This window comes from Echeneis naucrates, chromosome 4 (assembly GCF_900963305.1).
Source record: "Echeneis naucrates chromosome 4, fEcheNa1.1, whole genome shotgun sequence".
In the NCBI taxonomy this organism is placed as follows: domain Eukaryota; kingdom Metazoa; phylum Chordata; class Actinopteri; order Carangiformes; family Echeneidae; genus Echeneis; species Echeneis naucrates.
In genome coordinates, this window is record NC_042514.1 from 21,631,355 (window position 1) to 21,651,496 (window position 20,142).

At 41.6% G+C, this 20,142-nt stretch overlaps 1 protein-coding gene across 2 annotated transcripts in view; it reads right to left on the reverse strand.

Moving 5' to 3' along the window:
• Positions 1-20,142, reverse strand: part of pde4dip (phosphodiesterase 4D interacting protein) — a 68,728-nt gene that overhangs the window by 38,304 nt on the left and 10,282 nt on the right. The window lies entirely within an intron of this gene.

A 20,142-nucleotide genomic window follows, 5' to 3' on the forward strand; every position in this document is an offset into this window, starting at 1 on the left:
CGTGTGGTTCCGACATGAGTTTTTTTTTTTTATCTGGGCCTGTGACTAAACTTTGCAGCCTCGGTTATTCAACCTGGATTTATGCAACAAAAGGAAACAACTAATAAAGCAGATGAGCGTGTATGATGTGTAAGTCACCCTGCTACAGGAGGAGTGCAATGCTTCCTCCTTCTGTGACCACCACTTCAGCTGCCTAAACCTTCAACACAGAGGACACACATCCAAATCCACTTTCTTGAACCCATTTGTTTTGATGATTACAACGCAGGAAATTTTTATGAGTCACTTTGAAAACGCAACCCATTTTTGTTGACATGATGTGATGTCAGCTGCTTGAATTAGCATCAAAACAAGATGAACCAGTGCAGCTTTACCCCACTGCACAGAGACACGAGCAGCGTACCATCTAATAATACGATGGAGGAGCCGTACAGGCCAACTGTCAGCTGTGTCCTTTACTTCGCTGAGTATGAGCCAACACTGCTGGGAGCTCAGGATGGGGAGAAGCAGCAGGATCAAAAATAATGTTTTTTGAAAATGTGAAGTCATTTACATCAAGAGTTGTATTTCTGAAGCTGGCAAGGAATCATGGTTTGGCTATGACTCCCTTTGTTTACAAATATTGCATAAGCATTGATTAGACAGCTTTTAAATGTATCTAATGCTGTTTAAACTATGTTCTTATGTGACCTACATAAGCTTAGAGCATCTAAGTTTGAACCTTCTAAAACTCAAATGAACTAAAGGAAAGAGACAAAAGCCAAAGACGTTTTCTTCTGCATTCCGACAGTCCAAAGTTGTGTTACTGCAATTCAACTTCTCTAAATCTCTTCACATGACCCCCGTTTTTAAACATATCATTCTCTCAGATACGTATGACCACAGAGAGGCGCTAATGCTCCACCTGAGCCCAGAAGATCGAACCGTCTGCAGATCCCAGAGAGAGCCGCAGGATCCAGAGACTATTTCAGGAGTCTGCTGGCCTGCGGCTGTCACTAAGGAATGCTGTGCTGGGAGACACTGATCACACAAGCAGCACCATCCAGAGTGTGAAACACACTGACTGTGAATTAAAACTGCACACCAACATATGGTGAGTGCACGAACACATGCTGTCTTCACATTCTGCACATAGAAGAGCCGGAGGAGGCCAAAAATGCACACAGTCTGAGTCTGAAGACGCCTGCATGCTTTGTGTTCTGGACATGGAGACCTCCATATGCCCTGCATGTTTCAGCAACACAGCACCCAGCACAGTTTGTTTCAGGTAACATGTTGTTTCCCTGACGAATGAACCGACTAATCACTGATGTCTTTGGAATAAGGAACCACCAGAGATTTTATTGAAAAGGCCGCCTTTGGGAAATGAACATCCTTTTAAATTGGCCGACTTGATATTCTTCCACTTTCCGTGAAAGAGGTCTCTTTACAAATAAGCTCTCAGCTAAAAAAAAAACCAAACAAACAAAAAAAAAAGAAACTAAAAATTAAACAAAAAAAATTTAATTAATTTTGGAACATTTTGTTTGATGTAAAAGACACTAGGCACAAAGAAACATCTTTTTCTCAAACCACTGAAAAACCATAGACTTTGATTTCATACTGAAACAGTAAATGGCTTGATAGATTTGAATCAATATTTATTGGACTCATAACATACCCTCCTTGGTGCATTCCATGAGCACCCTGATGTCCCAGTGCCACAAATACACAATACTCATACAGTCGCACAAAATTATGCGAGTGCTTCATTTAAATAAATATGTGTACAAAACTGCATTGACAACAACGTCAATATGATGCTTTGGTGCCCAAATATTTTTGGCTACATGCATGGAGTCTAAAGACAACGAGTGAATCCACAGCCATTGGTCAATGGCCAATGATGAAGAGGAGAGAATTAACATGAAGTAAATAAGTGATGGTGCCACTGAACAGGAAATATAGTGATGACAGTTCTTGATGCGTTTGCACAGGACACACCTGGGCTTTCATCTGCTTTTGGACAAGAGGTGATCTGTGATTAACACACACACACACACACACACACGCACTCACACACAACTTTTAGGACCAACTCTTACTGTTGGTCACGATTGCATCGCCTGCACTCAAACTTGAAAACTGCTGCTGATAAGGGTGGAGGGAAGATCTCGCAGTAGCAGCAGCAGCAGTTTGTGCAGAGGTCACACACAGTCGGCTGAATTCACTACAAAACGACATGTCTTTGAAATGATATCATGCTAATTCTGCAGGACTTTTCCAGCATTAGAGCAAAATCCAACAGGAGGGAAAAAACACAGAGCATTAGAAGATTTTTCCATGCCCTCGCAGCTCCAGCGCTTACCCCACTGTGTCTTCATATTCATGGACAAACTGGGACTCAAATCACAAAGTATTAAGCATTGAGGTATCTTTAGTACATGGGTGGATCCCCATTAAATATTTTCCAATGTCCCATCTCCAAATTTTGTGCCCATTCACACGCACCAGTGACGGCTGTTTTGTTGCCATGGCAGCACGGCAGGAGGCAGCCATAAGGGTTTACAAGCTTTCTGCTTCATCTTCGTGTCAAGGAGGGTTTAAAAAAACGACTCTACGGGAATAGGAGTGGAGTTGGAAGTTTGCATGTGAGCATGTGGTGTGTGTGTGAGTGCGCGTGTGTGTGTATACTCTGGATTGGCAGAGTGCTGGGAGTTTTCCCCCCTTTACCGGTAACAGGAGCTCCTTGATGCCAGCTTGCTCGACATTTTCCAGCCCTCACTCTCTGGCAGTGCAAGACCCTGATGCAGTTCTGTGGAGGGAATGCCTGATTGTGTTTATTGTGCTGCCACAGTCCACAGTAGACATGGCAGTTAAAAATTATAATTTGTAAACTTAATTAAATCATCAGGAGAGCCACTAAAATATCCCCAGGAGCTAATAACAAACATGGACAGGAGGAGGTGGAATAATTTTCAGAGCACACAGCAGAGAAGCCACAAAAAGCTGCTGCAGCCTGTTTCTTACGTCTTTATTTATACTGCACCGCTTTAGAGGACAGTCTGGAGAAATCAGGTTTTCATCTTGTTTCCCAGGGTGAGATGAAGATTTAAAGGTTTAAAAGTCCATATGGCTGAAAGGTTTAAAGGTAGATTAAACCTGTGTTGTGTGTCAGTGTGTCAGGAAGGTAGTTTTAGAATTGTGTGGTTGATGTGACGAGTGTTTATGCTGCAGTACAACAACACACACACACTAACTGCTTCTATATGTGCTGTAATAAGATGGGTTGTGATGACGTGAGAGTCTTAAATCACTGCTGTAATGTGGACTGCAGAGGTTGGGGCACAGAGAGGCTTTAATTCTGACCACACACACTGGGGCCATAATGTTGAGGTTCACTACAAAAATTCATAATAAAATTATGCACATGGCTCAAGTCTGTGCAACAGATTTCATTAGACTGCACTCTTTAAATGGATTAACAAGGGAGAGAGGGCCGCGTGCTACTGTTCTCATACTGTTAACAAAAACTTAAGTTAAATACATAAAGAAAACTTTAATGAGCATGTTAAAATAATCCCACTAATTTTTCTTTGATAAAACTATATGTATATCATTTGTTTTATTTTTCCATAGAATCATAATTTCTGCTCAAACCACAAGACTCGTAACAACGTACATAACAGTTGGGCCATCGTTCAGAGAAAATACGGAGATTTATTTATTAGAAAGTTTATCAAGCAGAAAATTTAAAGACTGGCTGTCTGCAGGGGAAAAAAACTGCTACTGATGGCAGAGTTGTAATGAGCTGATATCAGTCAGGACTGTCAGCAAGTAAAAACTGCAACTTAATACAAAAACTCATCTGAAAACGCAGGATTATTGTGGATACTGATATCCATGAGAAGATATATTTGTGGTTTTAAAAAGGAAATTTTGCCTTCTTCTGTCAGACCTCTCTCTGGTGTTGCAGTAAAAACAGCCAATCAGAGCAGAGGATCTGATCCTCTCTTCTCATTGGTTTACTGTCTTCTGAGGGCTCCAAATAATATGTAGTTTTTCTCAGGTAAGCACTCAGAGAACTTAAATCCTGCAGTGTTGCATGGCAGGTCCAGGAGGGGCGGGGCTGACTGGCTGCCTTGTTGTGATATCACAAAGAAACCCTGATGGCTGGTTTTAAGTTTCTGAGTACAGGCTGTGAGCCTTGTGAGTAGTTGAATACGTCATACTACACTAAAAAGTTAATATTGTATCAGAGCTGAATGATAATTTTGCCATATTTTGTAATATAAGGTTGAATAGAAATGTTTCCCTTTTTACTGACAAAAACATAAAAAGGATATTGATTATGATGAAATATATTGATGAACATTTGGGCCGATAGGACTCCAGCATTGATGATGATGATTGATGATGATGATGAGATGATGATTTATAGACAGGACATCTCTATAACACACACAGCTTTATTTTTCGTTTGTTGTGTCCCATTTGACCTAATTTTCCAAATGTTAGTGATTTTGTTTGGGTGTTGTTCTGCTGTTAAAGATTTGATGGTTACAGAGAATAAATCAATTCCATTTGTGACTCAGAAATTAAAAGATTACATTGTCCTCTGGTGTATGATGTATTGTGAGTGACGAAGAATCAGTATTTATACTGAAGCATTGCTTATAAAGCTTAAGTCCTGGAAGACTACAGGAGGAGTAGCAACTGTTAAAACATCATGCTAATGGGCATCTAAATCGACACCACAATGAAATAGTTCACAGGTAGAAACAAATTTAGACCAGTCTGATCAAAACTGAACTGAGGTGGCATTTGAGAAATGCCCATATAAATATTCTCTCTCTTTTCATGTGACCCTTTAGAAGTTTGTGTTTGGTTCCTTATGAGACTAAATGGCTCAAAGTGTTTTTTATCAGACAAGATGTTTCAATCTGATATTTGGGACCAACGTGAAAGGACCGTACCAGGGTTGTCAAACTACAGAGACATAATTAGCTGCAGCTATATCAAGGACTGGAACATTAAATGTTGTAAATGTTGGAGCATTCCTTTAAAACTTGATGGTTTTCATTCTAAAATCCTGTTGACTTCAGGGACTACGTTCAGACAAAATAACCAGATGTGAATGCCTCTTAAATTATACACTTAAAACATGAAGTGACTTCATTACTTGAATGCAAAAATCCCATAAATATTTTGCCTCATTGATCTGCAGTGTTTCTGTCCAAAAAGACTAGAGATATAAATAACAATAAAGGAACAGCAGATAAAAATCTCTGTATCTGGTATTGTCTCGATTTTTATCTTGTGTGAACGGAAATAAGATATAAATTATGATTAAGATAATCTGTAGATCACACACTTTAAGTGCGCTGGCAACCCGCCATTTTGGGCACCGCCAGTGTGTCTGATGAGGTAGTCAGTCATGAAAAAGATCAGCAACATGAGAGTGTGGTCCTGCAAAGGATGTACAGATCGTTCCAAAAACAAATAAGGGGGGGTGGAGGGTATCTGAACATTGGTCTCATCTCTTCATCCTTCTCTCACTTTCCTCCTCTCTCTGGGTTTGGGTGAAATCATTGCCAGATGTGGTGGCAGCAGCTGTATGCAAGGATGGTGCTGTGGGTTTGTGTGTGTGGAGGAAGTGGCAGCGGTGGGTCGGTTAGCGTGCTAGCCTCCTGCCTGGCTGTTTTGGTATGAGGACCAGTGGATGGAGAGGGGTTTGTTCCAGAGGCCGGTCAATAGCTTTTCCATCGTGTCTGCCAACCTCAATAAGGGGGGAAAAAAGACAAAACAAACAAAAAACACACAACTGTGTGACTTGTTGAGTTCCAGACTCCAACACCTAGAGTTCAAATGATTTTCTGCACACACTGAATATGCTGATGGGCTGAATATGCCCAAAAGTATAAGCTCGGGCCCTTAATCTGCGTGACAAAAATGAAATGTGTTGTATCTCTGTTGCACGCAGCCCGTGGCAGCGGTTTCAGTGGGAAAGAGCGGGTCACATGGATGAAAAAAAAGAAACCCTGGCTGGCCTCAGTGTTTAGCTGCAGCCCTCTCTGTGTTTCCATGGCTATTTACTTTGAGCGCCATTGTTTTGCTTTAATGATGCCAAAAGAACAAGAGGCATGAAGCAAAACAGGATCTGAATCTCTTTAACAGCACACACTGAGTCCAGACGCTCAGATGCCGACTGCGGCTGCGAGTGAGGGCCTGAGCTGGAAGTGGATTATTCACCTCTTCTCCACAGCAGGGACGAGCCAACTCCACTTTATAACGTAGGATCAAAAGCAGTCTTCATTTATATGAAACTAAAGCCTGCCGGCAAATCATCTCGGCTGACACGGAGTTCTGAATGAAATCGCATTAAAGGCTGTTTGGGAGGAAGCAGCGGACATAAATAAGGAGTAAACCCTGGTTTGGACCTGGAAGGTTCTGTGAAAGGTTTTAGGATTCATGTCAGCGAACTTTGCGGTTTCCTACCAGCCCAAGTTTTCATTTCGTTGCTACGTGACCCGAAGAAACCAGAAGGTTTCTGCTTTGAGTCTGATCTTTCCAACCACCAGCACAGCTAATGAAGTTACAGTAGTTTCAGTCAGCTGCTCAAAAACACTTAGAGTCACCTGTCAGAACTGTTTTTTTAACCTTCTTGCTTCATCCTTCCACCACCACTCACAACCATTTATCATTTCATCCCCTCCATCCTCCAACGCTGTGCATGCTTTCCCCCACACCTCAACACTTGATTTAAACTCACAATCACAGCTTCACAAGTTAAACAACGCTCGAGCGGGCGACATCAAGAGTTTGCTCCTGATTCGGGCCTGAAGTTCAGCTTCAGCACAGCGCCCTGTTACATCCACTGTACTTTTAATCTTTATGTAAGTACAATGTTCATCTGAGTGTTCCTGTTAAATAAGCAAACAAAGAAATTAATTCTTCTCCTTCCCTCCCGCTCACACTTCCTATGTTTCTCCGTTTTCATCTTTCCTCCCTGAACATTCGTTCAACCAACACGTAGTGGTTGACTCTTTAATCATGTGCTGTTGTGCCAAAGCCAAAGCTGTTCATCACCCGGGCCAGGCATTATTTAAAATCCTCAACTCCGTACCCATTTGTTCCAGACACCAAATTTTTTCCACTGCCTTATTTTGCTTAATTTAATTACTTTTCCCTCATCCAAGCAAAATGCCAATCTAATTGACTTTATTAAGTTTGGTATGGCTTCACATTGGTCTTTTTCTGTTTTACAGGAATTATTGTGCCCAAACAAATCAGTGGAGACTGATGTGTCTGTCCAGCTTGGATCAGATGACACAGATGTAAAACGTAAAATGGATGAATACATTCATACACAAACAGCTGTAAGTATTATATAACAAAGCACAAAAAGAACTCAGAGAGCCAACGTCAAACATCCACCAAATCCAAAATTCCAGTAAATGTTTTGGACCAGCTCCAGAATGAAGCGGGTTCTTCCTCAGCCCAGGCTACATCCCACCAATAAATATTGCACAAATTGGTTCAGTTGATTTAAAACAAAGGTTGATCCTGATCCAGCTCTTAGTGGCACCTTAGCACTTTTCACGCTTTGCAAAACAATGGGTTTTGGAGGTTTTGGAGGAGGTGACAGTCAGAGGAGAAAAGGTTACTGCTACCAGAGTGTTTGGGATTAACAGTCTATTTCATTTTAAACCACATCTGATGTCATGTACTTCGAACGGAGCAGAGAGTCATAAATACTACATCTGATGCACGACTGGCTGGGTCATTTGTCCCTGCTGCCTGACTAAAAGGCCTGGAGGGGCTAATCAACAAGCAGCCTGATCCATCGCTGCAGAAACTTGTGTTTCACATTACTCAGTGTGCCTTTGTAGAGGCACAAAGATTGTTTTCTGCCAGACAGAGCCCACTCTGGACTGGTCCAATTTGACGAGTGACTTTAAGGCTGGAGTTGACTCTGGGACAGATGACAGGAGCAGGCTCATTGAATCAGGATCAGATGTTCCTGCGGGCCTTCCCAACCGTCCCAGGATGTCTGAGATACCTGACTCCCGGAAGTTAGGGCAGGCTGTGACGGATGGCCTGGAGACTGGAGCTCAGCCTGATGATGCAGCATGATACTCCCAGAGAGGGATGAAGGAGAGAGGGGTGCAGGGCCAAGCCTCAGGCTACTCATGGGGCTGAAACAGCTGCTGCTGCTGACGCTGACCTGTCTGCCAAAAAGGAAACCTTGTATCTTGTCAACGCAACATCAACTGGTCCATGGAACCTGTGTGTGAAAGACTGAAGGACCTCAGGCTCTTTTCCAGTGCTGGAGAGTTTCTACCTGTGCATATGCCTTGTATTTGTAACAACCTCGCCCCACTGCTTTGCACATGGACTGAGATCTCACCATTATGTGTATATCTGAGCAGTAATCGCATCATGTTTTGCCACAATGAGGGCGAGAGGGAGAAAAGCTAACAGCTTTCTCTGGACCCAGATCTGACAGCCAGCACCCCTTCCATCCTCCTTCATTCAGAGGTGTGGAGCACTGCGAGTGACCCATACAGGAAATTACCTCATCCAAGGACTGAGGCGATGGTGGGGGGCAGGTTGACGCTAAGATAAAAGCTGCATGTAGCCCAGAGGAGGGGGCGATGGGTGGGAGGAGGGGCAGTAAAGATCAGATGGACCAAAGTGAACATGTAAATCCAATTTTTTGTGCAATTAATCAATTGACAAGTTGAACAGCAGAAAATCAGTAAAGCAATCAGTCACTTATCCAGGACAAGTAAACATGCTTCCCCAACCCTTCAGATGCCAATGTCTGAGGATAGTTTTCTCTCTTTGCTGTAGTTTCAAACTTAATCTCATCAGGTTCGGACTAAATCCGTCACTAAAGATGAAACTTTGACACTTCACTTGACAAAAATTAAATACAATTCAAAGCGTAATTGGCAAATTTTCACATCCAAAATCATCATTTACCTGAATGGAAAAAAGCTCGGATTCCTCTGGCTCAAACCTACCAGGGCTTAGAAAGCCTGAAGTATACGACGATCAACTCTTTACACGTAAAGAGTGTTCTCATATTTAATGGTAATATTTTTTTAGTAATATAATCTGATATCACTTTCCAACATCTGTTGTAGTTGCAGTAAATGTTGAATTTCACTGCTTCTGGATAAATTAAAGGAAAATAAATAAAGAAGATTATCTCATCCATCTGTGCAGTGTAGGAGATCTGACTGTGTGTGTGCTCTGATGCAGCTGACTCATGGAAGACAGGATAACTAATAAATGGAGGCTGAGAATAAAAAGAAAAAAAGACACTATACACAAGTTCACAAGTTCACGTGCATTATCAACCCAGTGTCTGTAGGAGTGTGTATGTGCGCAGGAGTCAGGGTTTCCATGGGAACACAGAACAGAGAGAGGATGACCTTCTATAATCTCCTTTTGACAACCACGATGCCCATGTCTCCCTCCGTGAGACTCAGCATGTGGATGCACCGTGGATGCCATCACAGCAGACACAGCTGTCCATTCACAGCTGACCAAGAGTTAAAATTGGAATTAAAATGCTGAATGTTTCTAAAGTGCAAGCTTTGGCTTCAGCAGAAGTATGTTTAGCTCTGTCTTGAGAGGTTCTTACTGAAATGCGTGCTGGGAGCATCTGGTGGGTGTTTTTGTCCCCTCAGTTTCTGTGTCCATGGGCCAACAAGGCTGCCACACAGACAAATGCTTAGTGGTCTAATGCTGACTCAGCCACCTGTAGTGACGACCTGGTGGCTTTTAACTCATCTCAGGGAGAGTTTTGAGTTTGAACTCGGCATTGGCTGCTTGACATCAACGCATTATCTGTTCTACAGAACTGGCAGGAAAGTTCCTTCCACAATATCAAACATCTCTCAGGCGCTCCATGTGTTTGCTGAGTGTTGGCGCTCCGGCCGGAAAGACCTAATTTCTGCAGGTCTGACAGGAAATCATCCTGCTAATCTAATCTTCCACAAGCCTCCTTTCACCCAGCAGCGGTGCCAAAGCTAATCAAGAGATGTCAACACACACGCACACACTCAGTCATGAGCACATGTAGACACTTTACATGTATAACGCACTGAATCCCCAAACAGTTGAAAACAATGATTACTAGAATTCATTCAACTTTAGACCAACATGCATGCTCAACCTCAGAGACGAGGAAACCAGAGAAAGTTGACACAATCTACTCGTCTAAACAGCCGGTCATTACCAAAGCATCTCCTGAGCAGAAACTAATACCTGTTCCCAAGCTGCTGCTCCATACACATGCAGGCTTCACGGGCAAGGCCAAATACTTTCCATCAGTTTGTGTAAGCAATGATAAACATGTTACATCTAATCATGAGAGCGTGGATTTCATGTTATGGTCGGGGCAAAGCGCTTGCAGCCAGAATGCCCGGTTTTCCCATGGTTGTATTTCAGAGGGAGAAAAGGCCTGCGTCTAATTTCTGTGTGTTTATGGCAGATCTAAATTATGGTATCGAATTCGCAGCAAACCAAACCAACTGCCAACTGTTATGGCCGACCCTCCCATATAGGCCACTTTTGTCTCTGAGAAGTAGTGTAACCCAATATATCCCCCAAATCTTTGGCTCTCTGCTTGGATTCATTTTGCTGTTTGAGGAGAGAGAGAGCAGACAGATCTGAAGAAACAAACACAGAGCTTCAGAACAAAGTTAGTGGTTCCTTTTTTTTAGCTTCTTCCCCAAATAGAAAGCAGGGGAAATGCTGCCTGCATGGCCACGTTTTGTGAATGAAGGCCAGCTGACAAACAGAGGCTGACTTGGACAGTAAAGAGCCCGGGATGTGTGTGTGTACGCCTGTTTATAAAGCAAAAACACACACAGTAACCAGGATAATAATCGGGACATATATCTCCCATGTTCCTGTAATCCACCGAACAATCAGTGTTACAATGTTCTTGCCATTTTACTTAGATTTATGATCCACACATTGTCCAGCAGATGGCAGCGTTCTAGGGGAGAGTCAGGTGTCAACTGGTGCCACAGTTGGCTCTTTGCTCAGAAGTCTGGTCAGGACACAAAGATGGTCATGGGGAGGGTAAAAGAAATCAAAAGTTAGTCAGAGGAATCTGGTTTCCTTTTCTGCTCATTAGAAAGCTGCTAAATCCTTTTCCAGTCTGACAAAGAGATGGCTGAGTGAAATATGGCAGGACTTTTGTTACATAATCACATTAAACAAAAAGAGTTCTTCTTAGTGATCTTTTCTTTTTTCTTTTTTTTTCATTCATGAGTTCTCACGCAGGAGCAGAGACAGGCTTGTTCTCATTGGTGATCAAAGCCAATTAGAAATTTTATGTATTAGACTATGGAGAAGAATTTAGTCTCTAGTTGTATAAAGCTCCAAGTCCACCTGCTCAGTCAGGCCTTTGCCCACTGAAATTATGAGTGTGAATGGAAGGAGGTTAGCTGTGATGTGAATAGCCCAAGGCTGTATGTGGATGTTTTGTTCTATCCTTGTTAGTGAGAACATTTCCAGGACAGTCAAAGAAAAGGCTAAACACACTTTAGTTTGCAAAGTTTGGTTTCAGCATGAGAATCTGCTCCAGGTAGAATCCACATGGGCCTTTATTCGCTGACTGTATCCACAGTTGGCCTGTAAAGCAAAAAACATATGGCTGCTAATTAACTGCTGGAAAGTTTTGGCTTATTCCTGAAGGTTTAAGGCTTCAATCCAACAGAAGCTCCACACACACACACACACACACACTGCTGTGTTGAACATGATGTTAGTGAAGGAATGTGAACAGTGAATATCCACATGGCTGAGCATCAACTGTACAGATGTGTCTGTATGGACGGTCTAATAGAGTCCACTCTGCAGACTGTGTGTGTAGGCCTCCAGTTAATGTGTGTAAGCACAGTATAGAATGTGCATGCCTGTACAGTTGTGTGTGTGTGAGGGTGTATGTACTGTATACATTAGATGTGTGGCCTTGTTTCTGTTGTGGGGACAGAAATCAAAGGGACAGAGCACGGCGCCCGTGGGCTTCGCTGCACTGAACCATCAGTTGGCTGGATGAGAAGTGACTTCATAATGAGAGAAAGAGGTCGGCGAGGGAGGGGGGCAGATGGATGATGTGAGGGTTGGGGGGGGGGTGTAGCAGGAGGACATGAATCAGGACAGAGGTCACATCGACCTCATTTCGGACTGAGGGCCAATCATCTTATCTGAGCTATGTTCACATACAGCTTTGCCTTTTGGGTGTTGAGGGTGGACTGATCAATTGGGATTTGTGTTCAGCATGTCCTAATTTAATGTTCCATCCCACATCAATTGGCAGCATTCAAAGTGTGGACTCAGTCGTGACAACGAACTGCAAGTAGTCCTGCTGCTGCTGCTGCAAAAAAAAAAATAAATAAAAAGATTTTCTAATCAGTACTTCTGATTATTAGTACAATATGATCATTAGACTGGAGTTATATTTCTACCCCCTTAACCAATCACGTACCATTTAGCTCTACTTTCTGTCTCCACCACTTCCTGCAGGAACAATCCAAGCACTTTAGGGCCTAAACTAATTAAACTACAATCTAAAAGAGGCTGAAAAGCTCATTGGTACTGCAGCTTTCACATTACACACAGTCACCCGTTCCTTCATCAATATCTACAAAGGCTGATGAGTGCAGCAGCTTTGTTAATCCAAGAAGACTTTATTCACTTCACCACCTACACTTTTTGGCAAGAACTTTGCAATTACAATTAGCATGATTTAATCAATTGTGAAAAAAACATATGTGACTATTAAATTTGATCAACAATCCACCCATCTTCTACCACACACTCTGGACAGGTCACCAGTCCATCACAGGGCCAACAGAGACCAACAAGCACTCACACCTACAGACAATTTAGAGTCACCAGTTAACTGGAGTACCTGGAAGAAACATGAAGATTCCTCACAGAAAGGCCCCAGGCCTGGGAACCAAACCCACAACCTTCTTATTGTGGGGCGACAGCGCTAACCACTATGCCGTGCTGCCAGTAGTCAACAATCAGCAGCATTTTATTTTAATTTCAACTATTTATTTTTTCCTACAAAATGTATTTTAAATATCAAAACTCGGTGCAAGCAGAATGATGCTTGCATAGAGTGATATTATTACTGTATATAGATATATGAAAACAGCAGTAATGTGATAAAATCAAATACTTGGGATGTATTGAAATATTAATCTGAATGAAACTACAATATTATAATGATTCAACTGCTTTCTTTTGTTAGGAACTGAATTTATATAGTTGATTCAATGCCACGTGACTTAAGTAAAACTAAATTAGCATCTATTTAATTTGAGAAATTTACATAAATGTATTAGTTTTGAATCAATACAAATTTAACTGAACTCAAATTCAGTTTACATGTTCATTAGGCAGCTCGGACACTAACTTTTTAAGATGCAACAGAGACTCTTCACAGTGGGGGCACTTTTGCACTGTGCTATCTGTAGATCGTAGAATAAATGTGTTTATAAACAGCTAAAATTTCTTCACAAGATGAAAACGCATCCTCTAGGAACTGAATCTTATGTCCCAGCTTTTATTTCCCTTATTACATAACTGACTGCAGCGGAACAGACCTCTATCTGTAAAGCTATGTGTGTGTGTGTGTGTGTGTGTAAAAAGTTTGAGCTATGACCGTGTCAATCATAATAATAATAATTTATTCTGAGTACAGAGAGGACACTTGTAACTTTGACCGATGTTAGTACGCAGAAATGACTGGGATGTCAGGATGCTGGTGCTTGTACCTATTTTTTTCTGAAACAACACAACTTAAATGAAGTGCATTATTACTCAGATTGGTAAATAAAGTCACCGTTCTCCCTTCAAAATGACTTCTTTTCTTTCTTAAATGTCTCTGCAGTCTAAAACCACAAATATGGGAAAACATTGTGGCACTGCCAGGTGAATTATGCATCCCCCCAGCGCCTGGCTGCCGGGCCCGGCGCTACGGCTGCACTTCATTAGCTATCTCCACAGTACCTTTCTCTGACAAATTCAATAAATGTTCATCTGGTTCCAATTAGGCCCTCGTTAGCAGTAATTGGCCTGGTATTTACTAACAGCATTACTCAACATTAGCTGGCGCAGGCTGGGCCAGTCTGATCTGAGCCAGGCTACACTCAGCCTTCTGGGTTTGTTAGTTACCTGCCAATCGTTTGTTCCCCCGAGAAACTGGCTATCTCCGAAATGGTCAACTTTCCACAGCTTGAAAACCGACTGACTGCTTTTCACACGTTACATTTGTTGCCTTTTTTTATTTAGCCACATTCAACATTGGTTTTGTTCCATCCCAGAATTCAGCTGCTTGACCTCCATTGGAATTTTCACCAACTGTAATAAAAATAAAAAATAACGTTGTATATCCAAACATGTCAGGATGAGGGATCTAAGAAAAGTGATTTAAAGGCCCATATTTTATAGTTTTCCTGTGTTTTATTTGAAGTGTTGATCTCCATGAGTAGATATATCGGTGGTTTGAAGAAACAAAAAACACCACAATGTAGTTTTACATGACCTCTATCAGGCTTTTCTCTGGAGCTGGATCTGCACCTGTCATCTGATTGGCTGACAAATCGAAGCGAAATAAAAATACAGCATATTTAAGGCAAAACCTAAAGAAACCAAATCCTGCAAGCTCAGATGGTGGATCAATGAGTGGCTCCTGATCAGACCTCAGCAGAGCTTGATGATGAGCAGATCATTTGAATCAGGTGTGTAGGAACAGGACACATCTCAAGCATCCAGGACCGGAGTTGGACACCTCTGTCCTTGTGGGAATGTGACATTCACTGGTTTGATACGCAATGTGAATTAATTTGTCACTTAGTATTATTCTAATGCATTTCCTTCCTGGAAAATCAATTGCAACCTCAGATTTGATCTTGTTTCACCTTAAGAGTCTTGGTGGTCAGTCGGATGCGCCTATACTCTTATGGATACATTTTTAAACCTGAAAAATAAAGGGCAATGTCATAATCACAGAGCAGGGTACTGTTCTACATTTTTTAAATGTGCAACATAAATGATGAAATGTGTGTTACCTAGTAACAAAGAGCCTGCGATGACAGCATGATCTATCCTTTGGTTTTTGACACAGGGCAGAGAGTTATGGATCGGACAAAATCAATAGCCATGTCATTGGAAACATTAACAACAAAGTCCTCTTCAGCTGTGTTCAGCAGTATCATCACTCACATGTGTCTACTTTTTTTACTGCCCTCGTGAACATATTTCAGTCTGTCTATTGTGCCAGACGTGTAAATAAGGCCAAAAAAGTCCTCCAGGAATTGTCCACCACCAAAAACAATTGCATTTACTGTAACAAACCTTGGTCCTGAGCCGGGCTGAACTCTGAAGCTGGTGTTCTATACACAGTTTGTTTGTTCAACTCAGTCGATTGTTCATTCAGCTTGAGTAAAAACCCAAAAAGGCTGATTCTGATTGGGGAAATCTTTTTGTAGAGTACAAAAAGACGGTCATGATGAGGTTTAGTTCTCAAGAGGTCAATATATGCTGGGAAGAGGTTGTGTCTGAGATACAGGTTTTTTGGAGAGTAGTGAAGCAGCACTGCCCTGGGTCCAGCGCCACTCAGCCTTAGCCAGCATGGGTATATACACTGCAGAGTTTGATGGTTCAATTCTAAGGTTTCATTGACGAGAGAAAATATTTTCTCTAGTTGGAGAGGGTACTCAGGCCAGGGTTGTTAAAAAGGGAGAGAACAATCTCCCGATTGGTTTTAATACGGCGATTACTTCACAGACTCACAGGGGATTTCTATTCCAGAAAAAAAGCAGTGGATTAGAATAAAGTTATTCCCATCATGAGGTCACTTCATAATGAGTAATGAAAAGGCAACAGGAGCCTAAGAGATGACTTAACAGCAGTTGGAGCTACTCTCTGTGAGAGTACTAAACCAAAATGGATGCTGAGCATTTCACGTTTGTTTTTTCACTGAAACCAAGCATATGCCCAGTAATATCACACACTGCAGGCTGGGCCAATAGAACTCAACCGCAGGTTTCCACAGACCACTCCAGAACATTCATCTATCTCTGATGGACTTGTACTGCATGGTGGTAGGTGTGCTCTGGTGCTGTGAACCAGGGCTGTGGCTGTCCACCTCTTGCCTGCAGCAGATTTATTAAAACATATGTACTTTTTCAGAAAAGTTACATCACAAAACAGTTTAAATTGCAGTTATAGCAAACGTTGCCAGTAAAAAAACTGTAAATTTATTTGGGACTATTTAGAGAGATGGACTAATCTAATTGGGTACTCTCGCGAGTGACACATGACATGACACCTGGGTTCTGAATGAATATGTGCTGTATCTTCAGCAAGCATAGTGTAGCATATGTCTGTGTACCAGAGCACTGTTTGTTGATGTCATATTAATTTATTTTGGTGGCTAGATTTCTGCTTAAAGTGAATAAATGCTTGTGTTTAACTGCAAACAGCTAACAGCTAAATGCTAACTCCAAACAGTGAACTGCTCTTTGTTTTTGACTGTTAGCATTGGTGCTAAACCAAAGAGCTGTTTGTTTATATTCCCTTTAATGGCCTGTGTCCTGCTCAAAGGGAATAAAACCTTGTGTTAAAGACATCACTGACCCATTGCAGTCTTTTGTGCCTAATGCTAACAGCTAACTGTTAGCTGTTGACCTGGAGCTTTGAGGTCAGTAGCACGGTCCCTTCAGGAAGCTAGAAACCTCACAATAATCCAAATATCAAATTTCACTACGTCTCAAACTGGCACCGAGTGCTGGGATGGTACTGAACGAGCAGATGAGGATGTTGCAACAGAGAAGTGTGTGTAAGCTTGAAAATACAACAACAAATCTGTTCTATTGCACAAAGGAATTAGATAGATCAGGACTCACAACTCACCAATACAACAGAGGATGTCGGTGATGCACAGATATAAGAGCTCGTAAATGAGCGTGAATCAGAAATGGAGGCAAAGAGCAAGTCAGGAGTTTGTGATACCAAAAAGCACCTGTCCCCCAAAGTAACTCAATGAAAACTCAATTTCAACACGACATGCAAATGTGCTGATTCCAGCAAACCCATGCTAGAAATAAATGATGAAGGATAGGTGCACATACAGACTCCAAGAAAGGATTTTTTTTTTTTTTTTTTTTTTTTTTTTACTGAATTTTTTCTTCCCTTTTTTCTCTGGCAAGTGGATGAGTTTTCTTTGGTATGTTAGGAGGGGAAGGAGGGAAAAAGAAGGCTGTCTGTTCTGAGGTCTGCTCTGCACATGTCGCTCTTTCACAACCTTTTATAAGTTATCCCAACAGAGAAAAAGAGAGAGAGAGAAATTTGAAGAAGAAGAAGAAGGGGGAATCTGCAGAATGTATCTGTGAGAGAGAGAGGGAAAAAAGAGAGCAGATGAAGAGATGGTTTTGATTACACGCAGATCTGGCCATTACCAGCCCTGAGAGAGACTCTATAAAACAATAACAAATGGAGACCATCAGTCAGTCCATCAGTAATAAGCTACAACAACCAGCCGGCTGATGGGAAACACACCTACGAACATTTGGAGCAGTGAGACTAAAAAGATACAAAAGGAACCTTGTAAAAATCTATATTCAATTTCCTGCTCTAATGAATAGGTGTTTTTGATAGAAAAGCATCACGTTTGCCAGCTCTCCGGCAGTTCTGAGGGTGACTCTTGGCACATCCAGGCAGAATTGGGGCAAGCGAACAGCGGCAGTGCATCAACTTTTGATTTTTATAACCTTTGTGTTGTTTGCCCTTGAAGACATTTTGTACTTTAAGTGTTCGTCCAAATGCTTTCTGTGTCTCATTTGTCCGCACTAATAAAGATATTTTGTAAATTAACATTTGGCCTCTCATCTCGTCTGTTGCTGTTACTTTTTTTTTTTTTTATGAACTTTAGAACGCAGGCTTTTAGCAACTGTATATTTTTCCAGATCTGCTCAGTCCTCCATGTTTACCTGATTATTTGGATGTGTAAATTTCCACAGCTGTGATTCCATTAACACATCATGTTCTTTTTTTTTTGGAGATTGTTCTCACTTATTAAATTCTTATTAAACAAATTTCAACACCAAAGGGGAACATCTCTCTGCTTTTCACAACAAGCTTTTAATTTGTAAACAGGAAGTGCTCTATTTTATTGTTGTGAGCAGAAGCAACTGGAAATAATTGGAGAATAATAACAATATTATAGTGGTGAAATGGCACTGTTGCTGCACTGAAGCAAACAGATCCGTGGATGTGTACATTATATATTTAGTATCTTATTATTAGTGACTGTGACATTTCTTTATAAAAATGAAAAACCATGGAATCAGCTCACTGATGAGATCCAGCTGAAAAATCAGGTAACCAACAGTTGTTTTATGAGTGCATTTCACCAGTAATTAATTTCAAAAGCACAGGGGCACCCTGCGTCAGAGACATGTAGTCACACTGAGGTGCAGCAGATGATTTGATGCCACATGAAGATAAATGTGTTTCTTCTTCACTTTCTAGGAAGAAAAATGAGACGCAGTGACTGTCAGGTGTCTGAGCTCGACGTTCACAGTCGGAGCAGCTGTTGTAACTGTGTTGGGAGCAGATTACTGTACACTTTAACTGAACAATTATCATCCATGACTGACGCCCTGATCAACTCAATATGTCTTCTCTGACCCGCTAGAGAGGAGCACGAATTTATTGTGCAGGCCTGGGAGCAATTAACTAAAGTTGAGCTTAGACTACGAGTGTACCACTCAGTCTGTCTGTCTCTGTTTACTTCCAGATGGTGGCGCTGGTGCCATTCAGTGAAAGCAGCTTGTCTGGAGCCAACAGTCGCATAACCCTCACTGAGGAACCCTCCAAGGGGCTGCAGGTGACACAAGATGATTTGCTTGTATGTAAGTAAAGCGGAACTGGAGTTTTTCTTTAATAATACCTCTGTGTTCAAAAAAGTTGGGTTAGTTGATTCACTCCAGCTAATTGAATTTAGATAATCAAATTAAAATTCCTAAATACTGATATCAGTGTGATATAAAATAGCAATTTACATGTTTAGTTCTTTTGCAAAGGTTGCCATTGAGAGCTTTTATGTTACTCACTGTGTGTGTGTGCGTGTGTGTGTGTGCATGTGAGTGAAAGCTTGAAAGCTGAGCTGAGGTGCTGTGTATTGATCTGCAGCATGTCTGAGTGCTGCTGTGGTGAAACGTGAATCTTGTGCTGTCAGCATGTCCATTAATACTCATCAGCTCCTGCAAAAGACACACACTACCATCTTCTGGTTGTGACCGAGACCCAGTCTGCCATACTATGACATGCATGTTACTGAGGATTCACTATTCACTCCAAACAGCTCTTCTTCATGCAAACACAACACTATCTTTTTCTGTGAATTTTTTTTTGTTCGAAACAAATGGGGATTTTTTTTTTTTACAGTGCAGGTCAGCAAGGGCGCACACAGACGGGCTGGCATCAATATCTATTCTTAGTGGGAGATTTGAAAAAACCAAGGAGGCGGAAATTTGGTGTTTATGTGTCATACTTCAATATCATTGAGCTGGTTTGGATATGGATAGTTGCATAGCAGATGTGCAAGCTAACATTGTGATATATTATTTATGATCGGGATGCCTAATCATCCAAAGTTATCCAGCTATTGCTAAAGAAAACAAAATGGCTACTGCAGAGAAAACACAGTTAACCTTAGCTAAAAAGAGGTATTTGCACCAATCAGAGAAAAAATCTGAGCCTTTGAGGGCTCTCCTGTGAGATCATTTCCTTCATTTCGACGTTTAACAGATTTTTACTGAGGTAAACTTTCCGTCGAAATTTCTAGATTGTGCTAAATAATAGAAAATCAATCTATATAATATTCTCCAACATCTGTTAAGCGGCAGGACATTGGTGTATTGCCTGTCCTGTCCTTTTTCCCGTGTCACTGCCTATGTGCTGGAGATACCAGCTGCATTAGAGCAGTGACTCAGAGGCAGCAGCTTGAGGGCTGAACATACAGAGGCCTACTGATGCACGCACACACGCTCCCACAGTATTCTGACCTAATTTCAAGGCACTACAACCAAAACTAGGAGAGAAAGGAGGAGAGAAAAG